Below are 27,908 nucleotides of genomic sequence, written 5' to 3'. Positions count from 1 at the left end.
AACTCTTGCACACCTGGCCTCTCAGGAATGAGAATGAAAATTGGTGCTTTGCCCTGTTCTCCAAGGAGCAGGGAGACGATCAGGCCATAACGGACCCAAAAAGGATGGTCCAAAAAGGAGCGATCACTTCATTCCTTGGATCCACAGGTAACAAAGAACTGGTAGGGAGGGAGGTGATAGGGCGACGGTACCTACCGACCTTATACAGGTCTTGGAGGGATATAGGAGAACGGCAGCATTGTTAGTCATACCAATGACCCCCGATAGCCAGCCAGGAAACCCAAGTGGCAAGCTGGGGACTTGGGCTGAATCTGACAATATGTACAGTGAACTTATCATTTGGAGTTCAGAGTAGACCTAGGCTCTATATTAGTGAGAGACATCACAGGAGCCTAGCTTTAGAGCTGGAGGGGCCGTAGAGGTCATAACCCTAACTCTCAATTTTTTACAAATGAAGAAACCGACGCCTAGGGAAATTAAGTGACCTCATGTCTGGGATAGAATTCAAATCCAAGTCTTCCCATATCCAAGACCAGTGCTCTATCCACTGTGCCTCACTGTCTCTCTTTGGAATCATGGGAGTAATCTAGGATAACACTGGTGCCCAACGCAAGGATCATCACACTTTCTACGAATCCACGCATCATAAGGATAGCACAAGGAATTTGACAGTATAAGTCCAAAGCTTAGCAAAGTGATATTTAATGGAGTCCACCTACAAGATCTCCCTATTTTTTCTGCTTCACTATTTAGCTACTCTATTCTCCTAAGATTTATCTTCTCCTTAGTGTTAGCTGTAAATTACTGATTTGTTTTTAAAATCCAAATATATCAGGGGCAGCTGGGTGGTGCAGTGGATAGAGCACTGGGCCTGGAGTCAGGAGGACCTGAATTCAAATCTGGCCTCAGATACTAGACATTTACTAGCTGTGTGATCCTGGGCAAGTCACTTAACCCCATTGCCTAGCAAAAAACAAAAAAAACAAAAAAAAAAAATACAAATGTATCAGAGATGCTATATCTGCCTAATCTGGGAATTTTTTTTCCTATTCCAGAAGTATAAGGAAGAAAACTTGCATTTGGATGTATATACTTGACATAATAAATATGTATCTATACATATGCATATACATGCATGTATATATACATTTATTATTTCTCAATTGCGCCTGACTCTTCATGACCCCATTTGGAGGTTTCTTGACAAAGATAACTGGCATGATTTTGCCATTTCCTTCTCCAGCTGATTTTTACAGATGAGAAACTGAGGCACACAGGGTTAAGTGACTTGCCTAGCATCACACAGCTAGTAAATGTCTGAGGTCAGATTTGAATTCATGAAGATGAGTCTTCCTGACTTTAGGCCTAGCACTCTATCCACTGCACCACCCTACCCTATACACACATATACATACTTATGCATATATGTATACATTTTATATGTGCGTATATGTGTATGTTTATGTATATATGTATGTATATGAAATCAGAATCTTTAGTCCCTAAATGTCTATGTTAGTATGTTGTATGTTACAATGTCACTATGAATCCTCTCCCTTTAACATTTCTAGGACAGAGTTTATTATCCCTATTTCATGGGCTGGGACACTGAGACCCAGGGGATAAAATTATTTTCCCACGATCAAAAAAATGAGCCAGTCAATGGTAAAGCCAAGTTGGAACCCAAATTTCCTGACTCTCAGCCTGCTGTAAGCCTAGAATGACTCCTCCCAACTCATCCCCCATCCAAACGTTCTGGGCACTGTTAGATTAATGAATAATATGTGACTAAAACTTTGCCCCTCCAAAAGTTGGAGAGGATTTACAAAGGAAAAAAGAAATCCCTTGGAATGTATCCAGGGCACTATAACAAATGCCCCTGCTCTTGTGAATAACACATTAAAATATTATGGGTTTTCAAAAAAAAATTCACTTCCAGGTAAGCAATCATACATGTATACATCAGCATCCAGACTTCTACCCAGTGCTGGAAGTGGGGATGAATCAGAAAGCTATGTCTCTTTATCTCAAGAAGCCTTGAAAACATCCTATAACTTTGACTAAAAAGACAATGCCTGAGCAGACTTCCTCCCTTCCTAATCATAACATATCCCGCCTTTATATATGTCTAGTCCTGATACTTAGTAGGTCTTTATCTCCTCCGCTGCCTCCATCTCTGCTGGCTGATATTGTTCCTTTTTTTAAAGTTTTCAACATTCATTTTTTTATAAGATTTTGAGTTCCAAATTTTTCTCCTTCCCTCCCTCTCAAGCAATCTGATATAGCTTATGTATGTGCAATCACGTTAAACGTATTTCCACATTAGTCATGTTGTGAAAGAAGAATCAGAACAAAAGGTAAAATCCATGAGAAAGAAAACAAAAACAAAACTGAAAATAGTATGCTTCGATCTACATTCAGACTCCATAGTTCTTTCTCTGAATTTGGATAGCATTTTCCATCATGAGTCTTTTGAAATTGTCTTGGATCGTTGTATTTTGTTTGTGTAAAATCTTTTTAATTTAATATAACCAAAATTATCTATTTTGCATTTTACAATGTTCTCTAGCTTCTGTTTGCTCATAAATTCTTCCCTTCTCCATAGATCTGACAGGTAAACTATTCCTTGCTCTCCTAATTTGCTTATGGTATCACCCATTATGTCTAAATCATGTACCCATTTTGACCTTATCTTGGTATATGGTGTGAGATGTTGGTCTATACCTAGTTACTGCCATATTATTTTCCAGTTTTCCCAGCAGTTTTTGTCAATAGTGAGTTCTCATCCCAGAAGCTGGAGTCTTTGGGTTTATCAAACAGTAGATTGCTACAGTTACTGACTACTGTGTTTTGTGTACCTAACCCCTTCCACTGATCCACCACTCTATTTCTTAGTCAGCACCAAGTAATTTTGATGATTGCTGCTTTACAATATAGTTTTAGGTCTGGTACAGCTAGGTCACCTTCCTTTGCATTTTTTTCATTAATTCCTTTGATATTCTTGACCATTTTTTCTTCCAGATGAATTTGGTTATTATTTTTTCTAGCTCTATAAAAAATGTTTTTGGTAGTTTCATTGGTATGGCACTGAATATTCTACCTTTCTTTCTTTAAGGCTCAATTCAAATTCAGCCTTTTTCGGTGAATCCTTCCCTGATTTCCTCCTCTGTCCCCAACCAGGGGAGACCCTCAGCTCTCCCATGAACTCTTATAGCACTTTGTTTATATTCATCCTACCACTCAATCAATAAAAATTAATTAAGTGTTTACTAAATGCCAGGCATTGGGAATATAAAAGCAAAGATCAATCAGCCTCTGCCTTCAAGGACCTTACAATCTACTAGGAGAGGAAACATATATTCATATAAGTATATATAATGTCCAAAATGAATACAAGGTGGTTATTATAGGAGGATAGGCACCAGCAGCTGTGAGACTCAGAAAAGGCTTTGTGGGGAAGGCAGGTAGCCTCCAAGCTGAGTCTTAAATGGGACAAGGGATTCCACAGAATCAAAGAAAGTTAGAGGCGGGAAAGATGTCATTCTCATATACTTTCTTTACCATCTTTGTCTATTTTTTTTATCTATGGGTCCATCTTATCTCTCTTACTAAACTGTGAACCCCACAAAGGCAGAGAATGAATCTTTTTTTTCTGGCAAGGCAATCAGGGTTAAATGATTTGTCCAGGGTCACAGAGCTGATTCCAGGACAGGTGCTCTATCTACTGCACCACCTAGCTGTCCCCAGAAAATGAATCTTAGAAAAAACTGAAGGATCTCTAAGCTGGAAGGAAGCTCAGAGGTTCGAATCCTAACTGTACTTAAACACCCCCCTCTTCTCCCAAGAGCCCCTGCTCATTCATACATTTCCTGCCAGCCCCAATACATTGGGGCCAGCTCTAATTATTACTCACCCATGTTTTCATCTTGTATACATGTCTTTTAGAAGTCTAAGTTGGTGGAATTCACTCTGCATCTACATCAATTTTTTGAGAAAGCTCTCCCTTTCCTGATCATCTGAATTATTTTTTTTTAGAATTTTGTCTTTAAGGACTTCCTGTCCTTCCTGGGCTGACTTCCTTTGTGGAATTTTAAGCCATGAAATCTTTTCCTGGACCCTTTGAAATCTACTCACCCCAAATCAAGGAATCACAACAACAATAACAGTAGCATTTATATAGTGCTTTCAGGTTTGCCAAGTACTGAACATCTCTTATCTCACACTTCGCTTGACTTTTCTCTCTTTCTTGATCACAAATTCTAAGATGGTAACTTTCTCCTGACTCTCATCATCCTACCTCAGTAACTGGTTTCTCCTTGTTAGTGAGGAAGTCCAAAATAGCACCTCTTGCTCTTTGGTTTCTGAATCTTTTGAAAGGTAAAATTACTATTCGTGTCAGACAAGAACTGAGCTATTCAGCTCTTGGTAGAGAGAGAGAAGTCCTGCAGGTGTCCAGTGGGTAAATGAAGTTTCCTATTACTACCATATCAGAGCAATCAGAACCATAGGCTCCCATTTGGTCTAGGATCTCTGCCCTGCTTATTTCTCGGCAGGCTTTAGACTGAGATAGAAGCTGGAACCAAGACCTCACTCTGCTCCTAGGGTCTGAGCCACACAGTTGCTACTTACCTCTGTACTTGCCTCTCTCTTGGTATACCACTGAGGGCTTATGACAACTCCCTAGACCAGAGCGCCAACCCTGGGCACAAATCACCTTCTCAGTACACCCTGGATTTGTGACCTGACACTGAGGAATGGGAGACAAAAGTGCTCGTCAGCACCTGTACCCAAACCCTACACGTAGTGCCCCAGAACAGGTTTGGGACCTCCTCTTGCCCTGGTGCACAGCCTCTCGCTTCAGCATGTGTCTGGCCTGACAAGGTCCCTAGCATGCATAAACCTCTCTATCTCCCTATGCTGACCTGGGCTGGGGGAAAAAATCAGTCATTTGTGACTCCTTCTTGGGTTTCCCAATGATGATTCAGCCCAGTGCATTTTCTAGATCTCTTCTGAGAATTTTTTTTTGAGGAGAGGTTGTACTCACTGTACTGCTTCTTTATTCCTATACTATATTATCTCTAGCTCAGTTACGCCCCACTTTTTGTGGAATTTCATTATTTAAAAATTTTCTTTTTTTATCAGGAACTTGACAAACTTGAATATTTCAATATACATATAATAGGGGAAAATTATACATGAAACTCTGACTTTCTATTATGTATGTGAGCCTTCTTTTCATCTGAATACTTGTTTGAATTTTAAAGCCTGTTTGCTTTTTTTTTAACCTGACCCCCACCTATCTCTCCAGTATTCTTATCTCATTCCCCTCCACATACTCTTCTATCCGGTGACATAAGACCCTTCATTTCCTGACTCTGAATTTTCACTGGATGTCCCCTAGTCCTGAAATTATCTCCCTTTTCATCTCTATCTCCTGGTCTCCCAGTACAAATCATTGTGGTAGGTGCTATAATTAATATATTGATTCATTTATATTAAGAAAAAAAGTACAGAAGAAGTGAGGAAGAACTAAACATTTGACCCAAGAAGATATGATATTGATTTTCAAATAAGGAAAATTCAGTGATATTAGAATCTGCACCCTGCTCTGCTCAAGAAGACGTTAAGCTGAATCTCAGTATAAAGGTTGAAAAATTATTGAGTCTGGAGAATTGGGCCTGGAGTCAGAAAGACCAATACTCCTGAGTTCAAATCTGGCCTCAGATACTTACTAGCTGTGTGATTCTGGACAAGTCACTTAGCCCTGTTTGTCTTGGTTTCCCTATCTGTAAAAATGAGCTAGAGACAGAAATGGCAAACTACTCTAGTATCTTTGCCAAGAAAGCTCCAAATGGAGTTATAAAGAGTCAGACACAACTGAAATGATTAAACCACAACAACAACAAAAACTATAAATCCAGATACCTATTTGACAGGAAAAAAACTAATTATAGTGGAAGGAAAATTACATAGTAACTCATAGGAAGAACAAGTTGTAAAGGAGTCAGGTATAATATTTATTCTTTGACATGTCTACCCACCAATGAAAAGAACATGGGTAATAACAAAATGAATGTGAAAGGGAAAGAAAGTAAATATGACCTCATAGAAATCATTAAAATTTGATGAAATGGAACCCATGACTGGATAAAGGCAATGAAAGAGGAAGCATTGTTTAAAAAAAATAGAAATTGACCTCATTGAAGAGACAGAGGAGTAGCACTATATCTATACCTATGTAAAAATCCATAAAATTAAGGAGAATCTATTTGGGTAAAAATAAATGAAATGTAAGTGATGTTGTGATGGAAATACACTATGGGAAGTTAACATTTATATAGCACTTACCAAGTGTCAGGAACTGTCCTAAGCATCTTACAATTATTGTCTCATTTGATCCTGATAAATAGGTACCATCCTCATTTTACAGATGAGGAAACTGAGTCAAGCAGAAGTTCAGTGACTTGCCTAGAGTCATATAGCTAGGAAGTGTCTGAGGCCAGATTTGAACTCATATCTTCCTTACTCCGGGTCAGCCCTCCATTTATCCACTGCACCAACTTAATCAGATAGAGGAAATAGATGATGAGTTCTTAATTCATATCATAGAATTGATATTGAAGCATGATATAGTAAGGACAGAGGATTTAAATTACTTGTATATCAGCTATAAGTCTCATTCTGCAGAAGTATGGCAATTCATAAATCCTTAAATTGTCTTAGAAGCAATTCATTCTCTTTCAAAGATAAATGAAGCAGTGAGGGGAATTTCTATTGTGGATTTATTTCTGATCAATAAGAATTTGTTGATAAAATGGCAATCATTGGAATTTGGGAGGGGAGGAGGTAATTTTACCATGTCATCTAGACCTGTAAATCAAGGAAAGGAACACTATTAATCTTATTTCTCCAGGATCTAGTATAGTCAGGAGCTAAAGACTTTTCATGGTTATGTTTTAAGACTTTCAGACTGAGGAGCAAAGGAAATGCCTAGGCTGAAAGATTCCCATTTATGAAGTTCCAAAATCATCAAATTGATCATTTAGAGTCAAAGTTGGTTGCTGAAAACATGGGGTCCAACAGAGTGGTTAGAGGCAGAAGATAGTCTTTAAATCAGAAATAAAGGGCTGGTGTCAGAACCAAATAGTTTTTGGAAAATAATCAGAGAGATTATTTTGCAGTTAGTCTGGAGGACTAAATATTAGGATTGTAGACAGTCTGAGTTCCATCTAGAAATCATACAATGTATAGCACTCAGTTGTTTCTGGGGGAGATTCATACATGTTCTGATACTCATCTCAATGGTAATACCTTCTAGTCTCCTTTAAATTAGATATATTTCTCATCACTTCCAGAGGCAGCACCACTTTCTAAGGAAATAACTATTTCTAGGTAATGGTAGAGAGTATGGGCTTCCAAAAGTCTATCCTAGTTTTGATAAAGTAGATACCAAAAATCTCAGAATGATATATAGGTATAATTCCATAGCCAGAAACTGTGAAAGGGAGCTGGCTCAAGAGAGATGAATGGATGGAATTCTGAGACTACAATTATGAATGATTCCAATGAGGAAAAAAAGAAGGGGGAAACGTATAAAGAATCTGATGTGGCTTCAAAACAAATGCTTAGCTGAGGTTCAAAAAGAAACACATAAATGATGAAAGCAGTGGCACATAACCAAGGAAGAATACAAAAGATTGGTAAGACTCTCAAGAAAGGCACAAGAATATGCAGAGGCTTGGAAAGAATACTAATAACAAAGTTGGCATTTAAAATTATGCTAATATCAAGAAGAATAAAAAAATTATAAAAATGACAAAAGAAGGCAGAGCCACTCAAATGCCATATTGTTTCTGTCTTCTTAAGAAATGAATATGATCCTCAGACTGAAAAGGTGAGAATAAATCTGATTAAGAAGAAATTAGAATGAATACTACATAAAGAGATAGTAAGAGAACACCTCATGATTTTAAATGGATTTGGGTCCCCTAACAATGGTCCCCTAATAATGCTACTGTATTACCTTGCAAAAGTGAATAATCAAACTTTAAAAAAAAATTAACTTTTTGAAGAATTTTGGAGATTAGAGAACAGAAGATTGGAATTAAGTAAATGCCTCAATTTTCAAAAGTTTGAAATGTATTATGCAAACTATAGTCCTGTAAGATCAATTTCAAACCCCTGAAAATTATGAAATGGAATATTAAATAAATGGGAGGTTTATGAGTGCTAAAAATGGAAGTACTGATCAGTAGAAACAATTAGCAGCATCACTGAGGCTGGCCGAGTCATGGAGCAGACCACTGACCATGGTGCTGATTAGGCTGAGCCCCTAAATATTCTGATATCTGGACAAAGCTTGCTAAAGAAGTGTCTCTCCCCAACTCTCAAACCCCTGCCCCATGATTCATCTGATGTTGAGGACTATAGAAATGGAGTAGCAGATCCAGTTATCCAGGTCATTGAACAAACATATGCCTATTACATAGATCAAGACTGGGTCCCAGAGCACTCTTCTTCCCTAGCTACCTTACCTAATACACATTTATCACTCCAAGGGTGGTTTCATTCTTTACAATTCTAGCCACATATGCTGAGAACAGGTTGTTTCAGGATTTAACACTTTCTCAAATTCTTTTTCCCTTGCAGTGTCTAGTAATTCAGGAGTTTATTCCTTTTATTGTGGGTTATATATGTTGTACCCAGGTTCTATCCAAAGACAATGGATGCTAATCTAGAGTAGATGAGTCATGCCTTCCATGTACTGGGAATGGTGAGGCTCTTAGTAGGGTTTCTCTGATCTATGTTAGTTTTGGGGTCTGAACAGTGGCAAACCATTCCAGTATCTTTGCTAAGGAAACTTCCAAATGGAAAGAGACATGAGGTGTAAAAGAGAGGTTGGGATAGGTAAGATAATAGTCATAAGCAAAACAAATTCCAGTGCTGGAGAGGGGAACATGAAGGGAGGGGAGGGGAAATAAAAAGAAAAAAAGAGGAAAAACCTGGGATCAGGACAGGGCAAGTGGAAGAGAAGAGGGATAACAGAACAGAAAGAGCTTGTTACATTCAGAGACCTAAGTGTTAGGCAAACTTCCTCTATACCACCTTTTTGTCATTTGTAAATATGGGAATAGGAGCAAAGAGAGGAAAATGAAGAGGACAAGGCGGGGGGGAAAGAACAGAATGGAAAGAACTACACAATTAATAATTATAATGTGAAATAAATGAGATTAATTCATTCATAAAATGAAAGACCATAGCAGATTGCCTTAGAAAACTGAATACAGCACAATATTGTTTATAGAAAATATTCTTGAAACATAAAATTTCACGTAGGATAAAATGAAGGTCTGGAATAAAATGTATTATTTTTCAGCTGAACTCAAAAAAGCAGAGGGTGCAATCACAATTTCAGGTAAGGTTACAACAAGTATACATAAGATCAAAAGTTATAAGCAGAGAAGCTACTTTATGCTTAAAGGCACCATAGATAATAAATCAACATGAAAATTTAATATATGTGCACCTAATAGTACAATATCTAAATACTTTTTAAAAAATCTAATTGAATTGCAAGAAATAGATAATTTTTAAAAAACATTAATCTTTAGTGTATTCCTTTCAGACCTAGACAAATATAGCCAAAAGATAAATGACAAAGAAGTACCTGAACAGAACTTTAGAAAACTTAGACATGATAGATGTCTAGTGATTACTGAATGGGAATGGAAAGGAATTTAGATACTGCTTAGCTGTTTATACACCTTTAAGAAAAACTGACAATGTTCTAGGACAAAAAAAAAGTCACAGAAATGCATAAAAGCATAAATACTAACCACATGACCTACTGATCACATTGAAACAAAAATTATATAAATAAAAGACTTTTGAAGAAAGGACTTGAAAGTAATTGGAAACAAAGTAATTCCATTTTAAAGAACTGGTTGTTGATAGAATAAATTATAGAAAACAGGACATTTCACCAAAGAAAATGATAGTGAGACAACATACCAAAACTTATGAGATGCACTGATGCAGTCCTCAGAGGAAAATGTAGATCTCTAAATGCTTTCATCAACAAAGAATAAATCAATGAATTGGGTACATGATTTTTAAAAATTTAAACAACAAATCAAAAATCCTCAATTCAACAACAAATGGAAATTCTGGAAATCAAATATGAGAATAATAAAATTGAAAGCGAAAACAAACATTGAATTGATGAATCTAGTTTTTCAGAACAATAAAATAAACAGTGAACTAATCTGATGTCTAAAAGAGAGAGGAGAACCAAATTCTCTGTATCAAAAAGAAAAAGGAGAACTCACAAAAATTGAAGAAGAAATTTGTTTTTAATTATCAGAAACTGTTTTACCCAATTATATGCAAAGAGCTGGTGATTTAGAAGAAATGGGTAAAGGCAAACAATACAAAATGCCCTATTAAAAAAAGAAAAAATGAATTATTTAAATAATCCATTATCAGAAAAAGAAACTGAACAAGCCATAAATGAAAAGAAAAAAAAAAGACTGCAGGACTGTATAGTTTTACAAGTGCATTCTGTCAAACATTCAAAGAACAATTTATTCCAATATTAGATAAATTATTTGTAAAAATAGGAAAAGAAAGTACCTTTCCAAGTTCTTTACATGATATAAATATGGCCTTGATTTCTTAACCAGGGAGAGACTAAGCAGAGAAACTAAACTATAGACTAATATCATTAATAAACATTGATACAAAATTTTAAAATAAAATATTGGTAAGTAGGCTACAATAATATATTAGAAAGACTATACACTATTGCCAGGTTGGATTTATGTCAGAATTGCAGGGTTGGTTACATATAAGAAAATTATAAACACTAACCATGTTAATAACATATATAATTTCAGAATGAGATCTTTCCAGTAAGATAAGGAGGAAAGTAAGGATATTAGTTATTACTGCTACTGTTTAATATAGTGCTGGAAATGCTATGTCAATAAAAAAGAGAAAGAAATGGAATAAGGATGGGAGGAAAAGGAACAAAATTGCTCATTTCTATAGATTGCATAATGATTTACTTATATAAGGGGATGTGGGTTGTTGCCCATGTAGTTATGTGTGGTTCTGTCTAAATGTGGCTCACCAGAAAGCATGAATAGATATCTCTAGTCTCATTTGCCCACTCTTCTGCAAGGGAGACTTTCCTTCTTACCAGGAGGGGAAGCAGGAGATTGGCATCAGATGCTGGCCACTCTGATTTCCTCAGAGAAAAGCTATCAGATAAGATTATATATACACATATACATATATATATATATATACACACACACACACACACACACACACACACACATATATACATATGTATATATACACACACATCACACACATATGTGTATATATATATACTATATATGTACATCTATATACATGCACACATATAAGACCCCACTAAATATTGTTAGCCTAGAGAAATATTTTTAGGTTCAAGCTGCCCTCCTGAACTCTATTCCTTAGCAGGAAAAGAGTGCCCCAAGCTATATAGCTAAGGTTTGTCTCCCTTCCCACTAAATGCCAGTTCTACAAAGACCTCACAGAAGTGATTTGCAAATAAACACATTTATCCAAGCAAATAGCAAAACCAAAATTAGAGAAGGTATACAGATAAGACTATACCAGAAAATACAAAGAGCGAATGAGTTTACCTTCTGAGAGTAAGATATCTCAGCTCAACTGAGAGAAAGTCCCAGATCTTACTCACGGGAAAATTTCCTGAAATTTCTAGTCTAGTTAGCTGGGAACAGGTACATGATTGAGGTGCTATCTCCCCTACATGTTGGCTTCTTCCCAGGATCTGTATCTCCCTTTAGAGACCTCTCCCTGAAGAAAGTCTGGAACCCAGTGATTTCTCTCTCAAAACCAGAAGACCAAGATCTTTCTTCTCTCCAACTCTCACCAATTTTACCCTTTCCCCCCACGAAGGTGCAGATCATTGCGTAATCAGTCTTCACCAATGATGAGAGTCCTATGCAAGGGACTTTGAGTCTTAGAAAACACTAGAAAGTCAACTAAAATTTAGCTGAAACAATAAATTCAACAAAGTTACAGTACATAAAATAAACCCACATAAATCATCAGCATTCTTACGTATCACCACCAAAACCCATCAGAGAGAGAGATTAAAAGAGAAACTCCATTCAAAATAACTACAGAAGCTGCTTTCATAAACACACACACAAAGGAAATATATTAATCCAACTATACAACACTTTTCAGAAATAAAGACAAACTTAAATAACTGGAGAAATATCAGTTAAGCATGGGTAGGTCAAGACTATATAATAAAACTAAATTAATTTACTTATTTGGTACCATATCAATCAAACTAACAAAGAATGTTTTATTAAACTAGAAAAAATATTAACAAAAGCATACAGAGTTACAAAAAATAATCAAGACTCTCAAAGGAAGTAATGAAAAAAGTTGGGGAAAGGGAAGGTTCTCAATATCTGATATGTACTACAAAGCAATCAATATCATTAAAAAAGACTTGGTACTGGTTAAAAAAAATTAGCAAGGTCAGTTAGTGAAACAGATTAGACAAAAAACAGAAGCAAAAGTATACAATAGCATAGTGTTCAATAAACCCAAAGACTGATTACTGGGATAAGGATTCACTATATGACAAAAACTAAAGGAAAAACTGACAAACTATTTGGCAGAAATAAGTTATAGACCAGCATTTCACACTGCATGCCAAGATAAGCTCTAAATGGATACATGACTTAGACACAAAAGATGATATCATAAGCAACTTAGAGAAGCAAGGAAAATATTTCCTTTCAGATCTATGAATAAGGGAAGAGTTTATGACCAACCAAGGAATAGAGAGGGTCTCAGAAGAAAAAATAGACAATTTTGATTGTTTAAAATTAATATATTTTTGCCCAAACAAAACTAATGCAATGAAAATTAGAAAGGAAATAGTAAACTGGGAGAAAGTTCTGCTCCAAGTTTCTCTGACAACCATCTCTTGACTAAGATATATTAAGGAACTAATGGTGTTCCTTCCATTTTCTGTTCTGTAGCTTCACTTATTCACCCTTTTGAAGCTGGCTTGCCAGTGGCTTAGGTTAGGTACATAATAACACTCATGGTCTCTTTTAACCCCTGTCTCCCCTATGAGCCCAAGGAGTAATTGTGCCAACCAATACTTCTGTGTGGAGCAGTTTTCTCGATAATGTTCTGGAATTCTTTGTGCTTTTATAAAATCCCATCTTGTTTTGTAAAGGCTAGGCATTTTGATGTAAATTCAATTGGGTGTCTTGGGTCCATTCCATCAGATCTCCTGAGCTGGGACTTAAGACTTAAGTTCTAGTCTTAGCAGTGCAAACTTGGGGTTACATTCATTCAATTCTACGTGCCTCCATTTCTTTTCATATTAAAAAAGTGACTAGATTTGATTACCTCTAAAGTCCTTTCTAGCTGAAAGACCCTATTTTTCAGACCCAAGTTCTGATGAAATGGAGATCCCTGTCATACAGAGAAGTTAACAGGTCAGTCTATTATAGATGATACTTTCTCAGCTGACGGGTAAATCAGAGAACTGCACTGAGGACAAAGTACATTTACATGAGTGTTCTCTCATTAGGCATCTCCATTTCCACAGACATTCTCCCCCTTCTGAAAATATGTTTATGATACAATAATATCAAAATTACTGGTGGTGAGAGGGTCTAAACTTGATAGTCAGTGTTCCATCCTGACACCATACACAATACTCACTGCATTTCACACCAATAATATTGGCCATAGTTTTGAATTGCAGCTTAATGTTGGAATCCTTTAAAATACCAAACAACAGGGTTCCTTTTCTATAACTCAACTATGGGGTCTTTGGCTTCTTTAATTTTTATTCATTTGGCCCTTGGTGCCAGAAGCTAAGATTCATTTGTTATTGTGTTCAGGTTTAGCAGTTAATTTGCAGCGAATCATTCTCGTTACTGACTCTCAGGGATCCTCCGTACCACTAGAGAACAGACCTTCTCATTGGACCTGCAGTTTGTTCCTACAGTTTGTCAGCAGGCTACTTAACCTCACCACTCTGTTTTGGAGAAGGGGGTAGAATGAGGGAGAGTACTAAGCTTTTTGGCATGGGGGCTTCCACCAGCACCAGGCCAGATCAGAAATCAATTGTTTGGCCACCCTAGGAGGAAAACACTTTACTGGGTGAGTTGGGCTATGTCAATAGATGTGTAAGACTATATAGGGAAACAGTCAAGGTCCAGCAAGGCCGCTTGAAGAGAGCTGAAGATTTCACAGTAATTTGCCCACTGGAAATTTCATAGTTAGTATGGGCAGGAAGCAGATGCTTAAAGCTTTAAGTAATGAACCCTATGCTCTGCAGTCAGCAGAGTGATATATATATATATAGTCAACACGAAGCCCCAGAGCCAAAGCTGATGCTGTTCTATGATATTTACTGTTCCCCCTTCCCTACCTGCATGCACACACACACACACACACATACACACACACACATACCTCATTTACTTATTCTCTAAGAATCTTGATTTGATTTCTAGATAGCAGGATAGCTGCTTTCAAGTATTTAAAAGAGTATCATGTGAAAGAAGGTTTATTCTACTTGGCCCCAAAAGAATAGCACCAGGAGCAAAGGGTGGAAACTATAGAAAGCTAGATCAAGGTTCGGTGCAAAATGACAACACCAACTTTCTTTTTTTTCTTAACAACAGCTTTCTAACTATGATAACCAAAAGTTCAATGGGCTACCTCAGGACCTCACTAGAGGTTTTCAAGGAAAGGCTAGAGGACCACTCATCAGGTAAGCTGGGGAGGCCACTCCTTCAGGTACAGGTTGGACTAGATGGCATCATGGGATAATAGATTTAGAGCAGTAAGGGACAACTCCCAATTTTACAGATGAGGAAACTGAAGCACAGAGAGGTTCCATGACTTACCTGAGGTGACACAAGTAGTAAGTGTCTGAAGTAGAAATTGAACCCAGGTCTTTCTAAATCTACGTCTAATGCCCTATCCACTCAGCCAGTGGCATCAAATTGAAATAGAAATGGGTTGCTAAACCATACGTAAGGATCTCTGCAGGCCGCATATTAACTTAAAAAACCACAAATCACCATTATCTATGTTTTATTGTATTTTTCAAAATATTTCCCAATTACATTTTAATCTGGTTCTATAGTCTTCGACACCTCTGCACAAAACCAACTAAGATTCTTTGATTCTGGAAGGATGCACAACTCAAACTTCAAATTTACTACTCTGGGTTCCTCCCAATGGTTTATTTCTACCATCCCCACCTCCTAACTCTTTTGTTTCCCTGTTGAGGAACTCATTTTGATTTCCTGATAACCATTCTTGTTCGCCGCTACCTATTAATTACCCAGCCATTCTTGGCTCTCATTTTCCTTCTGACCGCTTCCAGCCCTCTCTCTCACTTACATCACTATGTCGGCAGTTTAGCACCCTACCACTCTCACTCATCCTGCCCCAATAGGCCCCAGCTGGATGCAAAACCAGGCATTGGGCCAGGCTGTGGGGCAAAGAAGGAGTGCTGACAGGCCCTGGGTGTTGGAGGGAGCCCCAGAGCAGATACAGGGGGAATATCAGTCAGTTCTGTAGCTGATCTTCCAGGGCTTTAAGCTCCATATGCACAGCCAGAAAGCACTCATCAGGGTACCCCCTATCAGCCATTTTGGAGGTTGGTAAAGAAGGAGGAAGCAGAAAAGAAGGAAAGGGGAAGAACGAAAGGAGGCCAGGAGGGGAAGACAGGAGGGCCATTGCAAAGGGCTTTGCAGACACTTAAGAAGTGGATCAGTGTAATTAAAGGTCAAAAAGAAAATAGCTCCCCCTTTCCTATCCTTCTCCCCCACATTTGGCTACTAAAGCAGAAGGAAAGAGGAAGCGATGGTTTCTGATAGGATGTCACACTGAAATTTGTGATGTAGCCACAAATGTGCAACACAACACTTAGGCTGGAGAGATTTTGGTCATCAATCCCAAGAGGCAAGATCTAGGTGCTTTGAAGATGAAAAGAAAGATGAAGTCTATCTTCCCATTTCCTCTTCCCCAACCTTTCCTCCACTAGGTGCTCCATTTGGTCATGCCCTCTCCACACTCTTTGTTTCCCCTGAAAAACCTGGGCACCCATCTTTCATTTACACTAGCACTTAATGACTCACAATTCAATTCCTTGCCTCTTGGGGAGTAGGGAACCAAAGGATCATCTGGTATAGCCCTTTCATTTTACAGAAAAGGAGACTGAGGACCAGAAAGAGGAAATGATTTGCCTGAGATCACCGAGCAAGTTAATGGCAGTCTAATTTCCAGTGCTTTCCCCCATCAATTCTAAACACATTTATTACCAGACTAACCAAACCCTCTTTACTGATCTACAAAGCCAAGATAAAATCACTATGAACTGACTGTTGGCAAAGACAGCAATATAAAAGGGATTGAAGCCTTATGTTAAAGGTTGAAGCCAGCTGATAAGGGATACCTGAAGCTGAACCACATAGCGTGTTACTTAACACGTAAGGTGGCCAGTGATCCTCAACTAAGTGAATTCCATTTGTGTTTCATTAGTTTGCTAAAAAACTTTCTGTTATAGTATAACCTCTTTCTAGATCTAGTAATGACTTTCCAGTCCAGAAGGAGATGTCCACCCTCTTTTGGAGCAATCTAAGGCCCCAGGATTCTCTGCCAACCTATTTGATCCCCATTCTATCACCAGACCCTAGATGTCTGAAGCCTTAGAAGTTGATAGATGAATTCCTCAAACCAAGAAAATTAAGTATCCCCAAGTGCCAAAGAGATCCATAAAATAGGTGGAAGCCAGACATGATTCTCATTATACAATGTTCCCACCATCTTGCTTTATCTACAGTGAAAGAATGGGAAGGGAGTACTGGGGGAGAGGGAGGTACAGGCTGTGTGTATGAGAGTGTGTGTGTGTGTGTGTGTGTGTGTGTGTGTGTGTATGCATGTGCGTGCACAGGCTCGCCCTCCAAATTGCATTCTTTGGCTCCAACAGATGATTAAAGAACCTTAACTTTTTGCAACCAGCTCAGCCAAAAGCTAGAATATGCTTTGCTTTTCCAATGTGGTTTTCATTTGCTCTCAACCTCATTCATTTCTTGTTATTTGTCTGTCAGAGAAGAAGGCAACAGGGGGGAAAAATCAACCTTGGGGTTCCCTAATTAAGGACTGCATTCTTATTCATGGATTTCTTCGAAGACAGTTGGCTCCTTTCTCCCACTCACTGAAAAACTTACAACACATTTACCAAGGATTGGTGAAACTTGCAGCCTATCACCTATGCAAAATTCTCCTCATTTTGGAATAGCATGCACCATTATATCAATTATCTCCCTGCTTTTCACAATTTAGCCAATTTGGCAGGAGATTTCCATCTCTTCTCATGCCATCCCTACCATGGATTTCTATCTCACTTGGGAATTTAATAAAGAAGAAAAAAATGTGTCAGATCATTCTTCCCCAAACGTGAAGCATTTTAGCTCTTTCTCATCTTTCCTTGGTCTGTGAGGTCTTGCCTGTGTTATTTTACAGGTGACGGTGTAATAGTGATGATCCCTGAAGTAGGTCATATTCAAGGATCCTTAACCTGGAGTCCAAGAACTTGAGATTTTTAAAGAAATATTTTGATAACTGTTTGCTCTGATCTTGGAGTTACCATGATTTCCAAGCTATCTTACCTACCCCAAAGCATGGACCCAGAAGTCCCAATGAAGTCTGATATAAAAATGTACCAAGTCCTAGGAGTAGTGTCTTACTATGCTATTATGAATTCTTTCTTCCTACTATGACCTGAACACTACAGTATCTGGGTTATATCTCTATATGTGCCCTTTTCTTACCAGTCCTATTGTGGAGGACTTAGTTCCAGCCACTCTTGTTTGGTAGTATCAGTCCTGACCCCAGCGTAAAGGAGGGGAGTGGGCTGCCCTAATACCCTTCAAGTATTGTATCCCTATCTCTTGCTCCCTAGGTCACCTCCCATGAAGCCATATGTCACTTTCCTCAGGGCCTTCCCTTCAACATGCCAGATAAAGGGATCTATTGTTTTCATCATTGTTAGGACCATCTAATTCTTTTGTTTATTTTGCTTTGTTTTGTTTTTTTGCTAGGCAATGGGGTTAAGTGATTTACCCAGGGCCACTCAGCTAGTAAGGGTTATGTGTCTGAGGCCGAATTTGAACTCAGGTCCTCCTGAATCCAGGGCCAGTGCTCTACTCTATCCACTGTGCCACCTAGCTGCCCCAGGACCATCCAATTCTTTAGTGAGACCCAGCAACAGATCCTAATAAGGGTCTAGGCAGGACTCTGACATAATGATTTGTCAGAGTTGGCTGATATAACACATATTCCAACAAGCCAGACAAGTTAGAATTAAGGCCTTGGAAGAATCTTTATACTTTCCAACATTATTTGGTACAACCAGCCAAAGGTAGGAGAGCCTTATCCGTCATCTTTTTGTCTGGTACATAGTAAGCAATTAATAAATTCTTGTTGATGATTGATTGACATACCATCTGCCAGAATGAGAAAGGAAATGAGCCAGGCTAGGAGCACAACCAGTAACTGGGTATTGACCCTAATGTCTCCTCAGTTAATCAAACCCTGATCTTGACTAACCCCTTCCTCTCCCATTGGAATTAATTCTTTCAGGGCACCAAGATTCCCAGTGGCCTCTTCTAGGATTCTATAATTAAGGTGTTGCCCTGTGGGGGTCTCAAAAGACTATTAATACAGCTGTTACCAATGCTGACTTCATGGTCTTTACAAAATCAGTGAGCAAATCAAAATTTCCAGTCAGGCAAACAGAATTTTTACTGCTTATTATCACACTCTTCTGAATGTACAGGAGTGAATGAATCTAAATGCCCTGTCCTCCTATCTAAACGTTGGTGAAGTTAAGTTTTGGAGTAGCAGAATAACTGCCTCATACTCTTCTATGGCTCATTTTTTTTTACTTCTCTGAAGCTTTTGACAGCGTGGGCCATTTATTCTTCGTAGATCCTCCTGCCTTCCTGGGTTTTCAAGATACAGTTCTCTCCTGGTTCTCTTCCTTTCAGTATCCTATGTTCTACGTCCTGTCCCCTATCTGTATCTGAACATGGGCCCTCTTCTCTTCTTTCTCTTTTCATCCTTTCACAGTTAGCCCACTAGTTCCTATGTGTTTAATTATTATCTCTACACTGATGACCACAAAATCTACTTATCAAACCTGCATCTCTCCTCTGAGCTCCAATCCCACATTACCAAGTACCTGCTAAAAATCTCTACCTGCATATCAATCAATCAACAAATACTTATTAATTACTACTGGCCAGGCACTGTGCTAAGCACTGGGTATGCAAAGAAAGGCAGAAACAGTCCCTACATTGTATTGGAAGGAGATAACATGCAAACAACTTTGTACGAACAAAATATTTTTTTCTTTCCCCATGACCTCTCAAACATCTCCAAAATGGATATTATATGCCAAAGATAAAGCAACTTCAGGCAACTCCATGGTCTAGGACATCTAGTACCCAAAAGAAGGTAAAAACCAAACAAACACAAAAATCCAGGAGCTGACATTCACTGGCCCTGAGCTTACTCACCCCTTCTTTACCTCCCTCACTACCAGCAGTAAGGATGCAATAGCAGACCTAAGGACATGACAAAACCCATCCCTACATCCTGATCCCCGTTTCCTCTTTCCTATACTGTAGAAACCCTGGCTCCGGGCTGTAGAAGTTTTATGGGGCTCAGTATTCTGTTTGGCCGTAGTCCTTCAAGGAGCAAAAGTCTCCTGTGGGGTGCAAGTCTCTGAATTAACCACAACAGGCTCTGCACTGCTGGACCAGAAAACTGAGAAACAGAAAGAACGTGACAGGTCACCAGGACAGGACACCCTGAGTATGGGGGCCAGTGAAGCATTCCATTGAACCTGAGGAAAGAGCACAATATCCAGCTGAAGCCAGTTCTAATTACCCAAAAGTCTGTTGGAGCAGACACCTAGGCTAGTGAACTGTGAATTGCCCTGTGTGGGAGGAAGCAGAGACGTTTTGAGGTCTAGGAGAACATGGAAACACAACATGCTGTTCTTAAGTGGTTGTAAAGAGAAATGAGAATTAAGAGAACAGAATTTATGTCCTGCATAGCAAAAATAATAAGCAGAATAGACAAACTTAAATCTGCAATGGAAAGCCTCACTAAAGAAACTAAAGAGAAAACAATAGATTGAGAATGCAAAAACACAGAAGTGAAGGACAACCTAAAAGAAGAGAAGCAAAAAAAAAAAAGAACATTAAAAGAAAATATGTTCACTATGCAAGTAAAACATATGGATCTCAAAGACAAGATGCACAGAGAAAACCTAAGGATCAAAGGTCTCCCAGAAGAACATGACAGGACAAAAAACCTTGACACCATGATGAGGGAAAAAAATAGAAGAGAATTCCTAAATATAGAAAATGAAATCACAATGGAAAGAATTCAGAGATAATATGGCCTCTAGAAAAAAAATCCAAAGCTGCAAACTCTAAGACACATAGTGGTTAAATTGAACAATTCAATTCTCAAACAATAAGTTCTGCAGGCCACCAGAAAAAGACTTTCCAATACAAAGCATTTGAATAATGCAAAACTATTCTGTACTCCATAGAAAAGGAAGAGGGAATGGAATAATGTGTTCCATAAAGCAAAGGAGTTCAGGCCCTGGGTGACCTATTCTGAACTTAACCATATTGGGCAATTCAATAATAAAGAAGAATTTGAAACATTTTTAGAAGGAAAACCAGAACTGAAGAGGTTGTTTGCTTCTTGAACACCCTCAAACAACAGAAATGTAGAAAGAGTGAATAAATGATGCAGCCAAGGACAGCAACAGAGACCAATAGGAGATTTCTTTCTAAATGTACATAAGGAGACAAGGGGTGAAGGCAGAAATCTGGTAGCAATAACATTGAAAAGGCAGGTGGGGGCATTATGGACAGAACCTGGCAACACCCCGCCTACAGGTGAATGCTTCTTATGTGACTACATTAAAACACAGAAGGAAATATAAAAGAATGGAGCAGGAGACGGGGGTGAGGAGGAAGAAGGAAGGGATAGAGAAAAAAATGTGTGATGCACTGGGTCTAATCAAGGGCTACCAATGATGGGAAGGTGACCACTCCAGTCTTAGAAAGAATAAAGTCTGCAGGGGAGTGGGTGACAAGGGATGGGGGAAAGATTGGAAAGAGAAGGAAAGGAAAGAGGCCTTACTTTGGAAGTGGGAGGGGGTTCCACTGATGAACCCTCTTATGGGTGAAGAGAGATGGTTGGTGGAGAAGAGGACCTTACAGTGAATGAGACCTGAGGATTTGGGGCTTAAAAAGTCTCCTGGTCCTGGGAGGGAGGGAATTGGAATTCCTGGGGGCAACTGGCACCTGGAGGAGTGGGAAAGCATGGAAGCAGGGAGGAGATTTTTCAAGCAAATGTGGAGGGGGGGGGAATGGTCAACAAGAGAAGGCATAAGTCAGTTGTCAGGAAGGAGCCCTACTGTGGGGCATTGTCCTCTCTGATATTTGCAATAATTGACATTGTTCTGGGAGTGAGGCACAATGGAAAGGGGAGCATCCATGGGGCAAGCCCTCCAAGGCAGTGGCAGAAAGTGCCTAGAGGGGGGATATCTTGGAAGCTTTGATCACATGGAGAATACAGAGAAAAGAGAGACAAGAGACAATTGCAGGAGTCATTAATCAGAGAATGAGAGTCTGGAGTAAACAGAAGTAGAAGACAGATAATGAAGAACGTGAGAGAAATCCTTTTTGGAAAGGGGCACAAAAAATGAAATTTAAAAATAAAACTAATGAATAGGAGTAGCTGAAGGGGAGGACAGGAAGGGGAAATCTGAGAAAAAAAGAGAAGGAAGACATATATAGCCAGATGAAAACATGAGATAAAAAGGAACTAATAAACAAAACCCCTAAAGGGTAGCAAATTAGAAGGGGGAATCAGAGGTGAGGGGAAGAGGGCCAGTGGAAACAAAACCATCTAAAAAAAAAGATTAAAGTAACTGAAGAAACCTAAGATTGTGTTTACAGCAGAAGAAAGAAAAAGATCTTAACTTGAGAAAAAAAATAACTTTAGAGACAAGTGGGGGAAAGTATAAACCTAAGTCATAACTTTAAATATGAATGGTTTAAACTATCAAACAAAAAGAAAAAGAGTGACAGATTGGATAAGAAATTTGTTGATTTTGAGAAACACATTACAAAAACAAAAACACACAAAATAAAACTAAAGAGATGAAAAAAAATTCCTATGCACCAAGTTTATCTAAAACAATATACACAGCAACTACAACAATGTAAATAAAAAGACCAACACCCCCAAAACACCCAAAAAATCAAAACACCCAAATCAAAATCAAAACAACACCCAAAAAAATCAAAGATAAATTTAGCAAAATTGCAAAGATCAAGCAGGATTAAGAATGAAGAGATATAAGAAGACACCCCCAACTCACATCTTTGTGGAGGTAAAAGATCCACAGGTGTTGCACCTTACATGTGTTTTTGGACTTTTTCAATGTATTGATCAGTTATGCTGACTTTTTTTTCTCTCCAAAAATACTATTGTCATATGGGATGACCCCCTAGGAGGAGTAGAGGGAGAGATACATGGGATATTATGGAGATATAAGAAACAGAAAATATCAATAAAACCTTATTTAAAAAGGGGGAGCTGAGAAAACTGTCTTGCAAAAGGTAGGATCTTAGCATGACCCATAAGGCATCTCAAGCACATGTGCAAAGCAAAATTCATTTCCTTCACCCTGAAAGACCCCCTTCCCAGATTTTTCTATTCCTGCTAAAGACACTGTCCCGTCAGTCACCAAGGTTCCCAAGCTCAAAGACATCCTCAACTCCCAATTAATTGTCAAGTGTTATTGGTTCTACCTTCATTATATTTTTTATATGGCCACTTTCCACTAGCACAGTCACTCTTCTTACACAGAGTTGGAATGTGGATTCAGTTTCTGTAACTTCACATTCAACATTCTTTGGGGTAGATCACACGACTTCAGAAGAAGGTAAGCAGTTTCTACAATTGAATGCCTCATGGACTACACACTCTCCTGGGGAAAGGCCTCCTGTCAATATTTACCTTCATTAAACTTTGTAACTTATTAAGAGGCTTAAAATCATTACCACAGAAGTCATGTATTGTATTTGAAATTTTAGGTATCAGTTTCTGAGCACAATCAGCTTAACAGTGACCTATAACTGTTAAGAAAGTGAGTCAGACTGGCAACCTCAGCAAAGGAAACCCTACACACAACAAAGAAGGGGTCTTGGTAGACATGGAGAAAAGTGACAGGTGGTAGGGTTGGGGCAGAAACATTATGATTGACTATTCTAAGAAAGGTGGGCTGGCATTCATGTGAAGTTAATCACTGCCCCTCTCTGACAATTACACAATATTAATTGTTTTATGGGATCTGCATGTTGTACTCATTGCTAGGGAATCCAAACTACCAGACTTGCTGTCTTCTTGGAAAAAGAAAAAAAAATTCCTCTAATTGCACAAAGACAGGCAAGGACAGATGACATATCTTTTGGCGACAATGCCAAATTAACTTGTGGGGCTTAACAATAACAAACAGATGTCCTGGATGTAACCCAGGGGTTACCAGTATGAGAGATAACAACTCTTCTTTTAATTACAACTTTAAACCAACTCAGAGGGAAAGCTGATTCCTGAGCTCAACTCAAGGACATAGAAAGGGAAATCTAGGAAACAGTATAGTGTTAATTTAATTTTCTTCCCATGGAATGAGACTTCAGCCTTTTGCAACAGTTATCAGCCCCACCTCTCCTCATCCCTGGAGAACCAAGTGAATGATCATAGAGATTAAATTCAATTCATCTTCACTGAGCACATAATATATTCTAGGCTGTGCTACATGCTGGAAACATGAAGCCAAAAATGAATAGTCCTTGCCTTCAATGAGCTTCCATTTTACTGGAATAAAGTAACAGATGCACAGATGAGTAAATACAAAATGACATTGCAAAGTGGGAGGTGGCAACTACCAATAACTTGAAGAGTTAAAAAGGGCCTTCTTTGGAGGTGACACTTCAGCTGTTTTTTGAAAGAAGCTAAGATTTCTTCAAGATGGTATAGGGAAAGAGCACTGTCCCTGGAGTCCAGAGATCTGGGTTCTAATTTTACCTCTGACACTATTTATGTGACTCTGGTCTCACTTAATTCCTTTGTGCCCTAGTTTCTCCATCTGTAAAATGAGGGGGTTGGGCTAGATAATGACCTCCAAGTTCCCTTCCAGTACTAGATCTAAGATCCTATGACCTGAGTTCAATTCTCTGCTCTGGCATTTATTACCAGCAACACTTTTATCAAGTTATGTAGCCTTTCTACTCCTAAGTCCCCTTTTCTGTAAAATAAGAGTGTTGGAGTAGTCAACTCCTAAGGTCCCTTCCAGCTTTGGATCTGCTTGGTGTTGCTCAGTTCCTGGCCAGAGAGAGCAAAGTCTTGAATCTGAACTCAGCATTTGTCTCTGAGTTCCAAAACCACAGAGGCAGCAGGTAAGGAGTTGGAGAATTAAGTTACTAACAGCTGACCCAACACTTGTGAATGAGCATGATACCAGCATGATAGCAGGGAACATTTTACTTGAATTATGTTCAAAGCTCCCAGCCAAAGGAAGGGTAGAGCTCATTCATCAAGCTTTTGAGATATTTCTGGCTCTCAGTGGACACTAACATCATTTCCTAGTTCATGGACAAAAGGAATCTAGTAGTCATCTGACATGGCATGCCTCCATGGCATAGATTTGCATTTGATACTCAGAGTACCAGCAGTAGTAAAAGATGCTAACAACAAAGAGAAATAATCAGCAAGATAAGAAGCTCACTTCTTAGTTACCCATACCTTCACAGAATTGCAGTTTGAATATCAGAATTAAAAGGCATGCCAGGGGACATCTAGTCCAACTCGCACCTAAAATGGAGCTTTGCAACATCCCCATCCCCTACCCAAAGACTGCTAGTGAAAAGACATCTGGTTTCTACTGATTCAGCCCATCCCACTTTCAGAGAGCTCTCATGTGGGGAAGTTTTTCTTTCCATCATACCTAAATTTTCCTCTTTGCAATTTATCCATTGGCTCTATTCCTGCCCTCTATGACCAAGGCATGAAGCAGGATGCAATGTCTGAGACACTGGATGACAGAGTCAAGCTCCAAAGAGATCTTGATAGGTGACAACATTAGGCAATCTTAATAAGATGAAATCCAATAGGGATAAATGTAAAAGCTTACAATTAGGTCCTAAAATTCAGCTTCAAAGTATGAAATGAGGGAGGCATGTTGAGACACCAGTTTGTATGGGGGAAAAATCTGGGGAATTTGGAGGACTGCAGTCTCAATATAAGTCTACAGTGTGATATAGACACCAGAAAACTAATGTGTACGTGGCCATAGCTTCAAAGAAGAGGAAGGTGATAATGTCACTGTGTTAGTGAGTGCCCAGTGCCCTTGTTAGCTCACTTTTGAGATATTGGGCTGCATTCTAGTCATGACATTTCAGGAAGAATATTGAGAAGAAGAAGAAGAAGAAGAAGAAGAAGAAGAAGAAGAAGAAGAAGGAGAAGAAGGAGAAGAAGGAGAAGAAGGAGAAGAAGGAGAAGAAGAAGAAGAAGAAGAAGAAGAAGAAGAAGAAGAAAAGAAGGAGGAGGAGGAGGAAGGAAGGAAGAAAGAGGAGGAGGAAGAAGGAGGAGGAGAAGGAAGAAGAAAGAAGGAAGAAAGAAAGAAAAAAAGAAGAAAGAGAAAAAGAGAAAAAGAAGAAAAAAAGGAAAAAAAATCAATCTGGGAGTGGAAGACCCTCAGTTTTCTGGCCAAAACAGAAACAATCGCTATTTACATTCACTCTGAGCCATCGGGGCTTGAACAATGACCAAGTGGGGCTTGATCTAGGACCTACTGTTGGCCAGTCAATGAGAGGCAGAGTGATTTGGGTTTAAGGCATGGTCTTTAAGAAAAAATAGTTTCTGAGATCAAAACTTACATTCCTTTGAGCAGAGCACTGACAGGCAAGTGTATGATACCCTACGTGGATAGGAGTATAAGATAACTGTTGTTAAGTACTTCCAAGGTTCCCATAGGGTAGGCTTAGGATCATAGGATTCAGAGCTGGAAGGAACCTCAAAGACCATCTAGGCCCACCCTCTTATTTTACAGATGAGGAAACTGAGGGTAGGGGCTTAGGTGACTTGCCTAAGGTCATCAAAGTAGTTCCAGAGGCAGAATTTGAACCCAGATCTCCCTACTCCAGAGCTGGTGTTCTTTCTCCATTGTTCTATAGTACCCTTCTCTCATTATTTGACTCCAGAGGGTAGAAACAGCAACAATGATGAGAAGCTGTATTGATGCAAAACTTAGGCTAGATTCAAGGAGAAACAAACAATGAGAGCGATTCAGAAGTGTGAGGAAATGGGGTCTCCCACAGTGGAGGCTTCAGGAAGCTGACCCCTTCTCAGGTGGTGAGAGTGGGGTTCCTGTTCTGGTCTGCTTGGACCGCTATGCGGCTGCCGAGGTCCCATCCCCCTCTGGAATTCTTGGACTGAGTCAAGGAACCACATTAAAGGGGACCCCTAGTTCCCTAAAAAAGCAGGGAACTACTTGTTCTGCTGCTAGCTGTGCTCCCAGGCAGGCAACATTTAGACTGTAAAAACTTAAATTAGAACTTTACAGAGACTTTACAATCTTTCGAGCACTCATTCCGACTCCTCTTATCTTGTCCTTTCTTGCTCCAAAGCATCATCGGTTTCCACCAGTGACTGATTTGGATTTAGTCAAAGAATCAAACTTGAGGACTTGGAGGGACACATGTGGCCTCAAGGCCGAAGGTCCCCCACCCCCGGACTAGACAGCTTCTCAGGTCTATTCCAGATAAAGGTCTAATGATCCCGTGATTTACGTTCCTGACAACCCTAGGGGAGAGAGATGCTTCATTCCCACTTTTCTTTTGACCAGGCCTGTGATTTCATAATTTGGGGATCTCACAGTAAGGACACCCCCCCCCCATCAGTAAGATCCTTGGGGGCAGGGACTGTCTTTTTCCTTTTTTGTATCCCTAGCACCTAGCACAGTGCCTGGCACATAGTAGGTGCTTAATAAATGTTCATTGATTGATTGTTCAGCAGTTTATAACAGTCTAGGAGAGTTGCCTGGGACATTGAAAGATCAAATACCCAGGGTCCCATAGTTAGTATGCATTAGAAATAAGGGTAAGCACAGGTCTTCCTGATTCTGAGGCCAGCTGCCCTCACTGCCTCGATATTCCCACTTTACAGATGAGGAAACTGAAGCTCAAAGAGGAAGTGACTTGGCTGTGGGCACACAGAAACTAGACGTCGGAGATGAGATTTGAACCGAGTTACCTCCTGACTCTGACTCCAGGGCTCTTCCCGCTATACCACACTGAAGCAGTTGGAATTGAGGGTTGAGAACCGCTGGTACAAATCCTTCCTAATCAATAGTCTCTCTTATATATTGAACTTATTTGTGTACCTGTCCAGTCCTCCAATTAGATTATAAACCACGTGAAGGCAGGCAACGTATTGTCTTCTTTCATCTTTCTATCCCTAGTGTCCCGCATGTGGTGTTTATCTGTCACCACTTAGAGTCGGCTTTGCCAAAAATGATAGGGGAGGCAGTTGTGGGAGCTTTCTAACTGAGGGGTGGGTCTACCTGCATGGGGCTGGACACATGGGCAGCTAGGTTACTGCCTGAAGAAGAAGCTGAGCTCAAATCTGGCCTCGCACACTTATTAGCTGTGTGACCCTAGGTAAGTCACTTAACCTCT

General features: G+C 39.2%; 1 long non-coding RNA gene across 2 annotated transcripts; it reads left to right on the top strand.

Moving 5' to 3' along the window:
* The first annotated feature begins 19 nt into the window (after positions 1-19).
* On the top strand, positions 20-27,650 carry LOC114046427. Of its 2 annotated transcripts, none has more exons than XR_003569509.1 (3): positions 20-147; positions 14,745-14,833; positions 27,397-27,650. It is a non-coding gene; the product is annotated as an uncharacterized LOC114046427 (long non-coding RNA). The 2 variants fall into 2 exon arrangements; XR_003569510.1 differs by lacking the exon at positions 27,397-27,650 and adding an exon at positions 19,767-20,471.
* Positions 27,651-27,908: the final 258 nt, after the last annotated feature.

Source organism: Vombatus ursinus, unplaced genomic scaffold (genome assembly GCF_900497805.2).
Source record: "Vombatus ursinus unplaced genomic scaffold, bare-nosed wombat genome assembly UNPS02014782.1, whole genome shotgun sequence".
In the NCBI taxonomy this organism is placed as follows: domain Eukaryota; kingdom Metazoa; phylum Chordata; class Mammalia; order Diprotodontia; family Vombatidae; genus Vombatus; species Vombatus ursinus.
The sequence above is the reverse complement of the archived record's forward strand: the minus strand, read 5'-3'. Positions and strand labels throughout refer to the sequence as shown.